The sequence below is a fragment of the Pogona vitticeps genome, chromosome 4 (genome assembly GCF_051106095.1).
Source record: "Pogona vitticeps strain Pit_001003342236 chromosome 4, PviZW2.1, whole genome shotgun sequence".
Lineage (NCBI taxonomy): Eukaryota > Metazoa > Chordata > Lepidosauria > Squamata > Agamidae > Pogona > Pogona vitticeps.
Genome location: NC_135786.1, coordinates 166,325,613 through 166,338,378, shown reverse-complemented (window position 1 = coordinate 166,338,378; position 12,766 = coordinate 166,325,613). Strand labels below are relative to the sequence as shown.

At 37.9% G+C, this 12,766-nt stretch overlaps 1 protein-coding gene across 6 annotated transcripts in view; it reads right to left on the bottom strand.

The window, feature by feature from the left end:
- CDKAL1 (CDKAL1 threonylcarbamoyladenosine tRNA methylthiotransferase) overlaps positions 1-12,766 on the bottom strand; it is a 356,111-nt gene that overhangs the window by 64,806 nt on the left and 278,539 nt on the right. The window lies entirely within an intron of this gene.

Sequence of the window (12,766 nt, the reverse complement as noted above, 5' to 3'; positions counted from 1 at the left end):
TCCAATTGTAACTTACTATGTTAAAGTATGTCACAGTTAGGGAACGTCCATTTGAACAGATGAAACTTACAAAGGAGGTGAGCCACTCAATCACCATTGATTACAGTGTTATTGACTCTGCTATTGCAGTCTCACTACATTCTACAGACCCATGGTCCATTGGTTGTGATCTCTCATTCCACCTACTTACAGCAGAAGCAAAAAAGTCTTGTTGTGCTAATAAACTAAAACTAGGTTGTGAAAGGTAATTGCTATTGGAAACACCTTTGCACAAGAAGTGGACATTCTGAAGGCAAGGTGAGATAAAAATGAACCAACGTTACAGGAAGTGGCCAAAAGAGTATTTCTTCAAAAGCATGCTTCTAAGTGCCTCATTTCTGGGGACAGCCTCCATTTTCTGATAGTGTCTCTACTATGCAACCGTCTCTGTTTTGCTTTCTGAATGAGGCAGAGCCATGGGTGTGGAATTCGATTGTCCCATTGTACCTCCCCCCCTACCAATGTCTAATGTGTCAACAACCATCACAATAACTTTGGATGGTTTGCTTCAGAAGGGCATGTAAATATTCACCCATTCCAAGCAAGGGCACTACTGCTTCATTCCTCTCAGGGTTGTCACAATATAGCCAAATTACTCTGACCTCACAGATATGTGACACAGTCATGTTAACTGGGTGTTTGTGTTCATTCATGTGACTATTCCTAGAAATGTTGTACCAAAGCAGCAACACAAAAAATGGCAGAAGGCAAGAGCAATAAAGAGGAGAGTGTAGTACAGATCTTTGGCTGAGGGAAGTCACACTACCATCTCCTTCAAGGGTAAGGGAATCAACCCGTAATATAATTATGCATTAATTGCTCCTCTGACCCTTCTGGTCAATTTCATCAAGGCTGGCTCAAAAACAGTCACACTAGGGACAGCTAGAGGGAGCATCTAGTTGGTTGCACAGATGCAAACGTCTAGTCTGCCATCCCTTGAAACTAAAATCTGGAACTGACTGCACAAGAGCCAGACAATGCAATGAACATATCAATAGACACTGTATCAACAATAGCATTCATGGCGAGACAAAAGTGAACAGGTTTGTCTTCAAAGTGTTTGACAAATGTCTTTCAATATTGACTTTGCTGAGGTAGAAGAAAGTAAAGCCTACACTACATACAGTACAGGAAAGCTCAAGTGGATGGGTACTTGAGGAATTCTGGAGACAGCAAAGTAATCCTTCAGTAGACTGCTGGACATACAATAGACACCCAGAAGATGACTGCTGCCTACAGGCAGTCTCATAAGAGACGGTCTTTCAGATATTCTGGCTTTAAGCCCTTAGGGATATTGGGTCCCCAGATGTTCTTGGATTACAATTTTAAGAAATCCTGGCCACACAGTTTACTAGCTGTGGAGGCTTCTGGAAGTTTTAGTCCAAGAAGATCTGGGGACCCAAGGCTGGGAATTGGAAGTACTAATTCCAATTCATAAGATATGAATATTACAAGTATCAAAATTTGAGAAACACTGCAGGGCAAAAATTCAGTGCTTTGTACTTGGCATTGAAGTATGCAATCGCGATAAGTAATGTATATTCAAGGTCAAATTATGTAAAACCAGATGTTCACTGTGTCACATTTTTTTTTTGCTACAAAACACTGTGCAACAGAAGGGTTAAGAGTAAAAAGGCAAATTCATTGTAATGAATGGAGATCAGGAGGTTTGAGTTTTAGTGTTAAAATATTCCTTTGATCTTTGCCATAAAGAACAAACAATTCCTGTGCTTTCATCTGTAAAAAATTGACTTGACTTCTACTGAGCTGGGGTTATGATCTTTTATTTCAGAAGAGAAGTACAACCACAGTTTGTCTCCTCCAGTTGCAGAACATAAGATCACTCCATCAGAAGAGCCAGAATGTTTATGAATCTAGAGGAGCTTCATAAAACACTATGCTGCTCTAATTATAAATGCAATTGCTTCTTCCTGTCTTCTAGCTAATTTTGCTCTACCTCTCTATATTTCCAGACTCTGCATATAACATACTTGATATTAGTATACATTTTTTCACTTTTAGATAGTGACTCTTCACTGCTAAAAAGTGGGTTCTCTTGCTTGCTCAACCATTTCTCTTATGCAGCCTGAGATTCTCATTCTGAACAGTGAACACTTGTACAAGGAAGTCACATATACCTCTTTGCACAGCTGCTGAAAAAATTCCAAAGGTGGGGCCTGTGACAAACAAATCAAGGTGAATTAAACATTTTGTATTGTACAGAGGGTTTATATTAATGAAAAACAAGAACACAGTTTCAGAGTTACTGGCTGATTTACATGTACTGCAGTGCTTCTGTTCTATTTGTCATACAGGCACCTCCTGTAGTATACCTTTTATCTTGTCATGATAAATGTTTCATGCTCTGTTGTGGGTGTTGGAATAACAATGATGTGGACAGAAGGATAATGAATTTTGTACCACAGACCAGTGGTTTCCAGTGCTCAGATGTGTGTTTAAAATATAAGTAACTAAAAGTGACTATTTTAGTTGCTTTGGAGAAACAGAAAAGCAAATGACCACTTTTTAAAAATTCGAACTCTGACCTAATTCCAGTTGGTAATCCAGATCATTCAATTATTAGCTGAATGGTGAAGCAGCACTTCCATAAATCCCAGTGATTCTACTGATCTAGTGAGGTCTACCAATTATATTCAGGCTTATAATGTCTTAGAATGAACTGTATGGAAAGTAGAACCTCTGTATCCATGGATCTGGTTTCTGCAGTTCTAGTTATCTGTGGTTTACTGCGGCCCAAAAATAAGAAATGGAAAATTCCATTTAATGAATGGTGTTTCCAAGGGAGCCATTTCATAAGTTGATGTGAAAGATCTTTGCCTGCTAAGGAGGATACCATCTACTATGGCTTCTTTCTTCTAATATGAGACAGATGGGGGTCTTGTCCTGCCCCCTTGCATGACTTCTGTTTTATTTAAAGATACATATAAGGTTTACTACTACCTGTAGTGTTGGGCATACACAGTTTTGGAACATATAACCCATGGATATGGGGAACTCCTGTATATGATACTAAGCTGATTCTAATATTTTCAACTAATTTGGAACCATATCTACAATAAAAAGTACAGTTTTGTGAAATATCCAAACAAAAAATGAACATGTGTCCAAAAAGTTATTTTCTGAGTGATCTTAAGTCAACCTGAAATTAATCTTACATTTAATCATATTGACACAATCAGATTTAAGCTTTTGTGCTTGAACTTGACAATACAAACTGTGCAATCCTACTCACATACTCACAAGTTACATATACTGAGTACCGTGTACTATTTCACCATCAGCACATACAGGACTGATGTATGAAGCACAATGATATTCTCAGATTACTATGACATAGAGATGTATGTATGTGAAAGGCTTATTCCCTTTGCAAGCTGAATAAACATTTTATATAGAATTAATTTTATCTATCTACGGTTTTAATATTATATGTTAAAAATCAACACTCTTAGACACCGACATGCACATACACATTAAATAGTCATGCATATATTTTCTTGGTTTTTCTATTTCTACACTATGATTAATGCAACCTATCAGAAGCCAGATGGTGCAAAACCAAAACCATCAATCAAAATGAAAAGACTACTGAATGCTATTCCACAATGATGTGCTTGCAAATGGAAATTCTGTTAATAGATCTTTGGCTATGATATGCAGAGAAAACCATAAACAGGCTTGCAGTCTCGCCAAGGAATGGGCAGAGGTGGTCAATGATTTTTTAGGTTAAAAAACGTAAGAGAGGTAATGGTTTGTTGTTGTGACTGGGAAAGACAGGACAAACCCAAGTGTTCCTTAATTAACAAAAAGAACTAAAATTAAAAGTGGGGTTTAAAATTATTTTTAAATAACGTTTGCGTTGATGACAGTATCTGTCAAACTGTCCACTTGCAATTGATTTAATATGGGATAATGCCATGCATTAACAAGCCGCTGCTACTGTCTGCCTGACACATGAATCGGCACTTAATGACTTGTGCCACACTAGCTTTTTAAATACAGTAATCCCAAATGTCTTGGTTTAACAATGCATTTTTCCCTCTAAAGTTCTGAAAGAAAACAAATGCTCATCCACTTACACATTAAAATGCGTTGGCTGGTTCCTAATTCACTTCTTTTAGCAAATCAGCATTTTGAATATGCATAATTTGAAATACATGAAAGCCACCAGTAAATCTCACAAACAGGGTTTTTTTTTTAAAAGAAAGACTTCTTAATGTGAATATGTAAAATAAATCCCTAGTCTTTCTCTGATTGTCTCATATGCATTTATACAGGCACTTTCTTAAATATATGACTGTGTGGAAAGAAGGTTTTAAGGTTTTATCTAGACATCTGGCATGACTGGTGTTGCCTTCACTCCGCCAATTACACACTCGTCTTATTCCATGCCTTTTCAGGATTAAGGTTTTCTGTAAACTTTCATCTTTTCCCTGTAATGCTGGACAAGTAACACTGGATTCTACAAGCCTCTTACTGGAGCACACAGGGTGCTGCACCCCAAAATGCTGGGATGAGGCATCCTACATGCTCAGACTGTTAGTCATCACTAAATAGTTCGTTGAAAGACAATACAGCTGCTTAAGTGAATGGTGATATATAGTAATGTTTTAGTTTCTATGTTGTTATACATATGGGCCGTTATATAAAGTTGCCATATTTTAATGCTCCAAATCTGGACAGCTCAATTTGCATATTATACTAATCAAATCCATTAAGTCTTACAACCGCCACCCCCTTAATCCAATATGTTTCATCCTTTACATTATGGATATGGTAAGCATTGATCTGACAGTGCCAACTTACTGCAATGGTTGGAGTGTCAACCTGGTCAAATCCCTGCTCAATCTCTGCTCGGACAAAAAGGTTACTTGATTTCCTGGAACCAACAGTATCTTTCAGCCCAATCTATCTGAAATGGTTTTTAAAGCAATAAATGGGGATAAGGGAGCTATTTTCATCCATTCAGGAGCTTTGACAGCTCCCGTATTTCTTTACCCACGCGAGCATTGACAGATCTGTGCAGATTCTACATGCAAGAAAAAATCCAGATTTTCCAGAGTTCTTACTGGTGTGTAAAGCCTTCTCTTTATGAAACCGCTTCCATCATTAAGGAGACAAAGGAAGGGCTATCTTCCCCTTTCTAACAGCATTCATGATCCTGAATTACAGAACAACTAAACAGGGACTGTCTAGAATTACCATGTACAATGCTGATGCATATAAATAAACAGTGACAGGCTTTTAGCAATATTCTCATTGGATCATTGCCTCCTTTGCTATCAGCGATGACCAACAAGAAAACACACATACACACATAGATGCATGAGAATAGCAGGGGCACCTCCCACAAGTGACATATTTTTATCTGATTTGCAACAAAAATGTGGGGGACGGTGGGGTCAAAAATAAGAATCACAAATAAAAATACTGTGGTCTCAATACCACTGATGGGAATCCAGCAGTGATTTTTGTCCTATTAAAGTTTTCCCTCCTAATCCTGAGGCTCCCAAAGATTCCCCCAGGGCAAAAAGGAACCCCAGCGAGTAGGGGGGGGGAGAAGAGAGAAGCTTTACATAAGTAAATGCTTCCAGTGCCTGATTTGGGGTGTGCCAACACAAAGTTACATAATTGGATTTTGTCTACAGAATCATAGAATTGTGGAACTGGAAGGAGCTCTGAGGGCCATCAAGTCCAGTGCAGGAAGTCCACAGCTAAAATATCCCTGATAGTTGGGGCTATGTAACCTCTTTTTAAAAATCTCCAGTGAAGGAGAAACCACCACCTGGAATCTTAGTGGATTGCATTGTAAAATGGCTCTCACTGTGAGGAAGTTTTTCCTAATATTTAGTTGAAAGCTCCTTTTTTGTAAATCAAAACCATTACTTCTGGTCCTATCCTCTTGAACTGCAAAAAACAACAAGTCAGCTCCATCTTCCATGTGATAGCCCTTCCAATACTTGAAAAGAACTCTCCTATTGCTTCTCAGCCTTCTCTTTTCCAGGCTCAGCATGCCAAGTTCCCTCAACTTATCCTCATAGGGTTTGGCTTCCAAACCTCTTACCATTCTTATTGCCCCCTTCAGGACACGTCCCAGCTTCTTCATATTCTTATTAAACAAGGGTGCCCAGAACTGGACACAGCATCCTAGATGAGGTATGACCAAATAAAAAATAGAGTAGTGCTATTACTTCCCTTGATCTGGACATTATACTGTATTAGGGATGGAACTTCAAGAATTCAAGAAAAACATCTTGCATATGTCTCAGGACTTTCAAAACAGCAGAAACTGTCACATGTACAGCAGAGACAAAAATATACTACATTATTAGGTGTCCAGACCTGCATACTACACTATTAGATCTGCATATCAGGTGACATAATGGGCATATTTACAATGTTACAGGCAAAAATGAAGTTCATCAGGTTTAAAATAATCTATAAAACTGACATTGGGACTGCAGCTGATGTTTTACAACAAAGCATCTCATACTGTATACAAAATGTTGCATAAATTATTCAAAATAAGTGAGGAAACTCAGAAATGCACAAGGTTATGTTTGCACACTTAGTTAAATATTCTTGTATTTCTAAGGAAGTTCATACTAACTAGTTTTTAAGAAAGCGTATCAGAAGCCACCACTAGAACAAGATCCTTACCTATCAAGATGTACAACTTGGGAGGGGTAGTAGTTTAGTTTCAACTTGATTGGCTGGCAGCTCATTAATAAAAATTACCTTAAATACACAGATGTGGAACATTTCATCTTCCCTCAGTTGTGGGTTACTTAGCCATCTGTAAGCTGTTTAGTTGAAAGTTGCTTGCCTGTTGAAAATTTTAGACAACTCTCTCATCTCAAGCTACGTATTTTTCGCACCATAAGACGCACTTTCCCCCCATAAAACAGGGGGGTGGAAAGTCTGTGCGTCTTATGGAGTGAAGAAAACAGATTATATTTTCCTGTTTGCTTCTCCTAAAAAATTGGTGCGTCTTATGGAAAGGTGCGTCTTATGGAGCGAAAAATACGGTATCTGGGATGATTCTTTGACCAGATAAATTTTATTTAAAAATCACCACTATGAGCATACACTATAAAGACCCAAACCATGTACTTTTAGTCCTTCTGTCAACTTAATGAGTGATCTTCATAGACACAATTTGCACCGTCTAATTTTCTAAAGAAAGTAATTAGAAAATGGATAGCAACTGGATACCATGCAAAAGTGGCTCATAGCTAGGATGGAAAGCTATCTCTCGCTCCCATAATTTCAGGAAGGCACAATTTGTGAAATGGCTTGGGACCAGAGGACAGAACTGTCAGCCTTCTTATCTGCACTGGCTGCCCATGGCACAAACACGGTTGTGAAGCAGAAGGAGTCAAGAAGTGACACACATCAAAAGTGGAAATGAGAATGTATAATTTCATCCATATTTAATCCTTTAATGTGCTATTGTTATGCTGTCTACAACAGAGTAAGGCGTGGGAAGGAGGAAAATTTACCTACAATCAGGGTAGGGGAGAAAAAAGACCAGGAATAGGCAAAATGAGTTAAGGGATCACTCCAATGGTGGAGGGCGGGGTTTCACTGAATTAGGGCTTATTTTGGGGGTAGGGCTTATATTACAAGCTTCCTGGAAAATCATACTAGGGCTTATTTTCTGGGAAACAGGGTAATACATAAGACGGTTGTGTTGAAACTCTTATTCCAATGTGAATGCCCTTGTGAATAGACACTTCTCTGCATTAAGAATAAAAAGCTCTCTTGCTCTCTCCATTCAACATATCTCATTTACTTTTACATAAAACAAAAGGGCTCTTCCCAGACACAAATGTGAAAGTGGTTTTTCAATTGCAACAGAAGACAGAGAAAATAAAGTAAAGTAACTGAAGTACAGTACGGCTTGACACTAAGGTCCAAAAACATAAGGTCCAAAAACATAAGATAATGCTAGATGGGGGGGCAGTAAAAATGCTAACTATAGGAAGACAATCAGAATGTCAAGGGTTTGAATGTCAATAACTAGAAATAATTTGGAACATTATTACAGAATGAGCTATAACAGCATTTCAAGGTTCACACCGGTCACCCACCTCTCTAGTCAGGTTCAAAGTGGTATACTTTATCCACAAAATAGTACATATGCTGGGACATATTCATGTGAATTCTGCCTGTGATTAGTCATGATTTATTTTAGCATGATAAAATAAATGTATAGTCATCCTTCTAGGCTTGCTTAGAACAGGTTCACAGGGCTCAGATCAGATCACTACAGTATATTTTTGTGGCTTAACTGTTTACAGTGTTTTTGTCCCAATCCTATCTGTTATATCTATTTATTACATATGTGACCCCACAGTAAACATTATTTTAAAACTGGTAGAAATCTGAAAATTAACATGACAAAACCAATAAAATAGGACACAAAACCCAAACTGCAGAGTCAGGGGTTCTGTACATCAAGTTTTTTTTAACAATGAAATTCAAATTGCAAGACAGCAGCAGTTAGAAAATAAGTGACAGGAAGAAACATTTGAAAAATCTGTTAAGATTTTGGATCAAATATGAGCTATTGAAGGAATAAAAAAGCAGGATTCAGTAAAGTGAACATACTACTAAATGTAATGCAAGTTAGAGATGTTGAAACAAAAGCTACTGCACAGAAGAAAGCTTTAAAAATTCCTTAAAGGTCTAGGATATAAACAATCTTATCCGCAAATCCATATCACATAATAAAGGGCTTATAAGAAAGAGAAGATAATACAATGCTTTCAAAGTCTAAATGAAAAATTAAAAAGCATCTTAAACCCAACAGTGTTTTTACAACAAGAGAACATCTGACCATGAGCTTCAGCGATTAAGCAAAAGATACAGTACTTTGCTTTGGATAAAACCCAGCCCCAAAAGAAAATGTGGAAGAAATCATCTGAAGAAAATTCTCAACTGGCAGTTTTCTATTGCTTGCAGAAAGACCTTCAAAAAGTTGAAAGAAATCTCATCAACTTAGTCATTTGTTAGCTATAACATCTGTTTTTCTACAGGGTTTTTTTCAATAGGTTCCTGGAGTTTGAGTTCTCTACCTTTCCCCTCTCTGTCTGCTTTACAATCACCACACTGTCCCTGAACAATGTCATGTGAGCTGTGAACCCTTAACTGAAGATCTACCCCAAGTAGTACAAAAGCCGTGTCTCATGGCATCCCGAAAGTTCAGGAGCAGAAGTGGAGAAGAAAATGTGTCATTGAGCACTTAAGTGCATTCACTTGTCACAAAATCTCACAAAGAACCAAACCCACTGGAAGGATACTTTTCCACACTTCTGAGCAACAGGCCATTCAAAACATTAGGGGCCTGGCCTAGGATCTATGATAAAGAAACACAGAAAGGTCCCCAGACAGTTCTACTCCTCATTTTCCAGATATACTGCTCCTTTCAACAATGCAGAATACAGTATAAGCATATTTTAGCAAATATTTGAAAAGAAATGCAATATAATAAAGAACAATTAAAAAGTAGAAACTTCAATTAAATCAACACTTACAACTTCTCTCTTCCATTCTTTCTCCATGAGTATGTCGGGAAGTGAAGTTGTAAGCAGCAGACAAAAAGACATTCTCAAGAGACAAATTTCTAAACATATATAACCCATATAGCTATTATGATAACATATACAGTGGTGCCCCACTAGACGCTTACCCCACATGACGTCGAAATCGCTTTATGATTTTTTTGCTATCGCTATTGCGATCGCAAAACAATGATTCCAATGGGGTTTTTTCACTTGATGCTGATTAGGAGCCTGCTTTATGAACCGCTTGCTCGCTAAACGACGATTTTTCCGGCTCCACAAAATGGCTTCCCTCCCGTTGCAAAATGGCTGTTTTCCGGACCCCTGCTTCGGAAGACAGCGATTTTAAACAGCTGACCGGCGGTTCTCTATGGGCAAGCTTCGCTGGACGATGAGGTATTTCCCCATTGGAATGCATTAACCAGTTTTCAATGCATTCCAATGGTTTTTTTTCGCTTGATGACAATTTTGCTTAACAGCGATTTTCCTGGAACAGATTATCGTTGTCAAGCGGGGCACCACTGTACTATGCAATCATTGCATCTTAAGGTTTGTATTAAGGTATTTCTGTGTGGAAATATTGCTGGCATAGTCCTAAACTCTTTTGGTTCCCATCCAGAGCCTTGCACACATGTGGAGTTTTGGTGTCCTTCCTAATTCAGGAGACTCCTGAACCATGAAATGAAAATCAACCAAAAGCAAATTGCAAATGTATGGGGAGGGGGCAGGAGGGACAGAAAGACATTCCCCATCATCAAAAACTAGGATTTTGCTAGATTATAGCCATGATGTCAAAATAAGTTCCACTGAAGTCATAAGAGTTAACTTACAAGAAATGTAAGGAATTGTTGCTTTTTTAAAAAGTATCTGTGGAAAATATGAGGCCCTAAAATATGTAAAATGAATTAATTTGCCGGGCCACCATAAGGCAGCAGCTGCAGTAGTGTATTGAATTACAGAAACTGTAACCTAGACATTTTAATATAATGTGAACATTATTAGGTTACACCAAATGTTTAAACTAAAAACAACAGCAGAGGGCCTGCACATATGAGTTGCTTCTGGGATTGGGGGATGGAGAAGCACAAATAAATGCACAATTTCAGATGTACAGTAAGGTTTAATGTAAAAAACAGATGATGATTTAAGGTGGAACACTGCTTCTTGTTTAATTTGCTGCACATCTCATTTGCTTGTTCTCCATACCTAGTCAAAAGCATAGTCCTCAGATTTTCAAAAACTATTTGCCACTCATTTCTGTAATGCTTATTATTTACCAAAGCCCTTAAAGGAAAGATCAAAAGAGCAAGTCTAAGCGTCTATATTCTTTTCTTTTGTATTCTTTTCCACATCTCCTGATGAGTAATTTAAAGTGTACACATTCACAACCCAAGCCAAAAAATTGGCCGATACTTTGATATACTGCCATAAAGGATGTGAAGACAACAGAGGTTGCAGATGGCCATGTGTCGGGAGGAATGCAAATGAAAGAATAAGGGAAGGGTTTTTTAAAAAAACAACAACTGTAGATAAAAATAAATTCTTTGGTGGCTTTTTTTTCATTCACAAGGAAAAAATACCCAAGCTTTTGGCTCTTTTAATTGATTCTCTTTATTAGATCTTAGTTGATCTGCTATTATATTTAGCTTAAAACAGCTCCAACTGTACAATGTTAATAAAATTTTCATTTCAGAATCTTAGTTGCCAACTGTTTTTCCTTTTTCAATCCATTTGCACAAGTTTTTATACTTTTTGAATCAAGCCTATACAATCACCCTGCAAGATTAAAAAAAACTGTGATGGGAACAGGGGTAGCAGATACATCCAATGAAACCGTTTAATTTTGCAAGTTTTCCCTGCCCCCCCTTCACATTGTTTTCAACTTGTGAGAAAATAGGTTTGCAGTATCCCAACAAACAGCTATACAATTATGGCTGACTCAGAGGATACAGATATGGAAGAGATCTTCCTATGGAAATTCTAGACAGAAGAGTATAAAGAGAAATGTACCATCCCAGAAATAGGACAAACATACATGACAGCCATAGCTGCTGAGCTAAAAAAAAAGGGCTACAGATTTGCATATGATTTTTAAAAAGCCAAAGTAGAGTGGCCATCTAATGACCAAATTTAAATAACTGTGCACCAAGGAATGAAGAATACTTGTAAGTTGTGGGGCAGAGGCTAACAGGGTCAGCAGAGTGCCATTCACACAAATATGCAATGTCACAAACAGGGCTGTGTGATCTCAAGGTGTGAGGAGAAGGTCAAGGGCCATTTTCTACATCTGCTGGCAGACTGAGTTAGCTGGATCACATTTAATTTTAAAATTATTGTTAACTTTTAAAAAGGCAGTGTTTACAGTAAAGGTTGCCAACGTGGGCACTTCTTGATTTAAAAAAATGGGTTTACTCAATTTTAATAAATAAGTGAAATAACCCGGGACACTCTAGAAGCAACTACATATATAAAATATATAAAAATGGGGGGTATTGGGAAGTCTAAGGTCCTTGGGGTCCTTTCAGAATAGGGCAAAATTGCTTGCAGCCTCCTAGAGGGCACACCACGATTTTCTCAACAATTTCTTCCCTCCAATTTTTAAAAAAATGTTGAGGTTTGTTGGAGGGGACCACTGTGTAGGCTGAGCAAGGAGTGCAATGCAACTGCTAACTTAACCTTGTGACTGTAGCTCCTGAATATCACAATGGTTAGCAGAACATACTTCCCCCTTTGGAAAAAAAAATCATATTAATACTTCTTAGTTTAAAAAAAATGAGTGGCCTGAATCCAAATGTAGAATGATGCTGGTCTAAGCCCAACAGTATAAATTTCATGGGCAAATTTGCACTAGATAAGGAGTCAGTGTAGGCATTCGGTGTCATATGTAAAGTCAGATGACTAGCTCGTGACAAATGCCTACACCAACCTCTTCACTAGTGGCAAGTTGACATTGATTGAGATTTACCCTGATGGACTTCACATCACTAGGTTTAACAGGGATTCTGCCCAGCATTTGTTACAGAAATACAGTGAGATCAAAAGATACCATCAATTATTCTTCTAGCTAACCAAGTGAACATGTACAGTCACAGTTGCCCCATGCCAGGGACAAAGACAAGATGTTTCCACTGTTCTCTCTC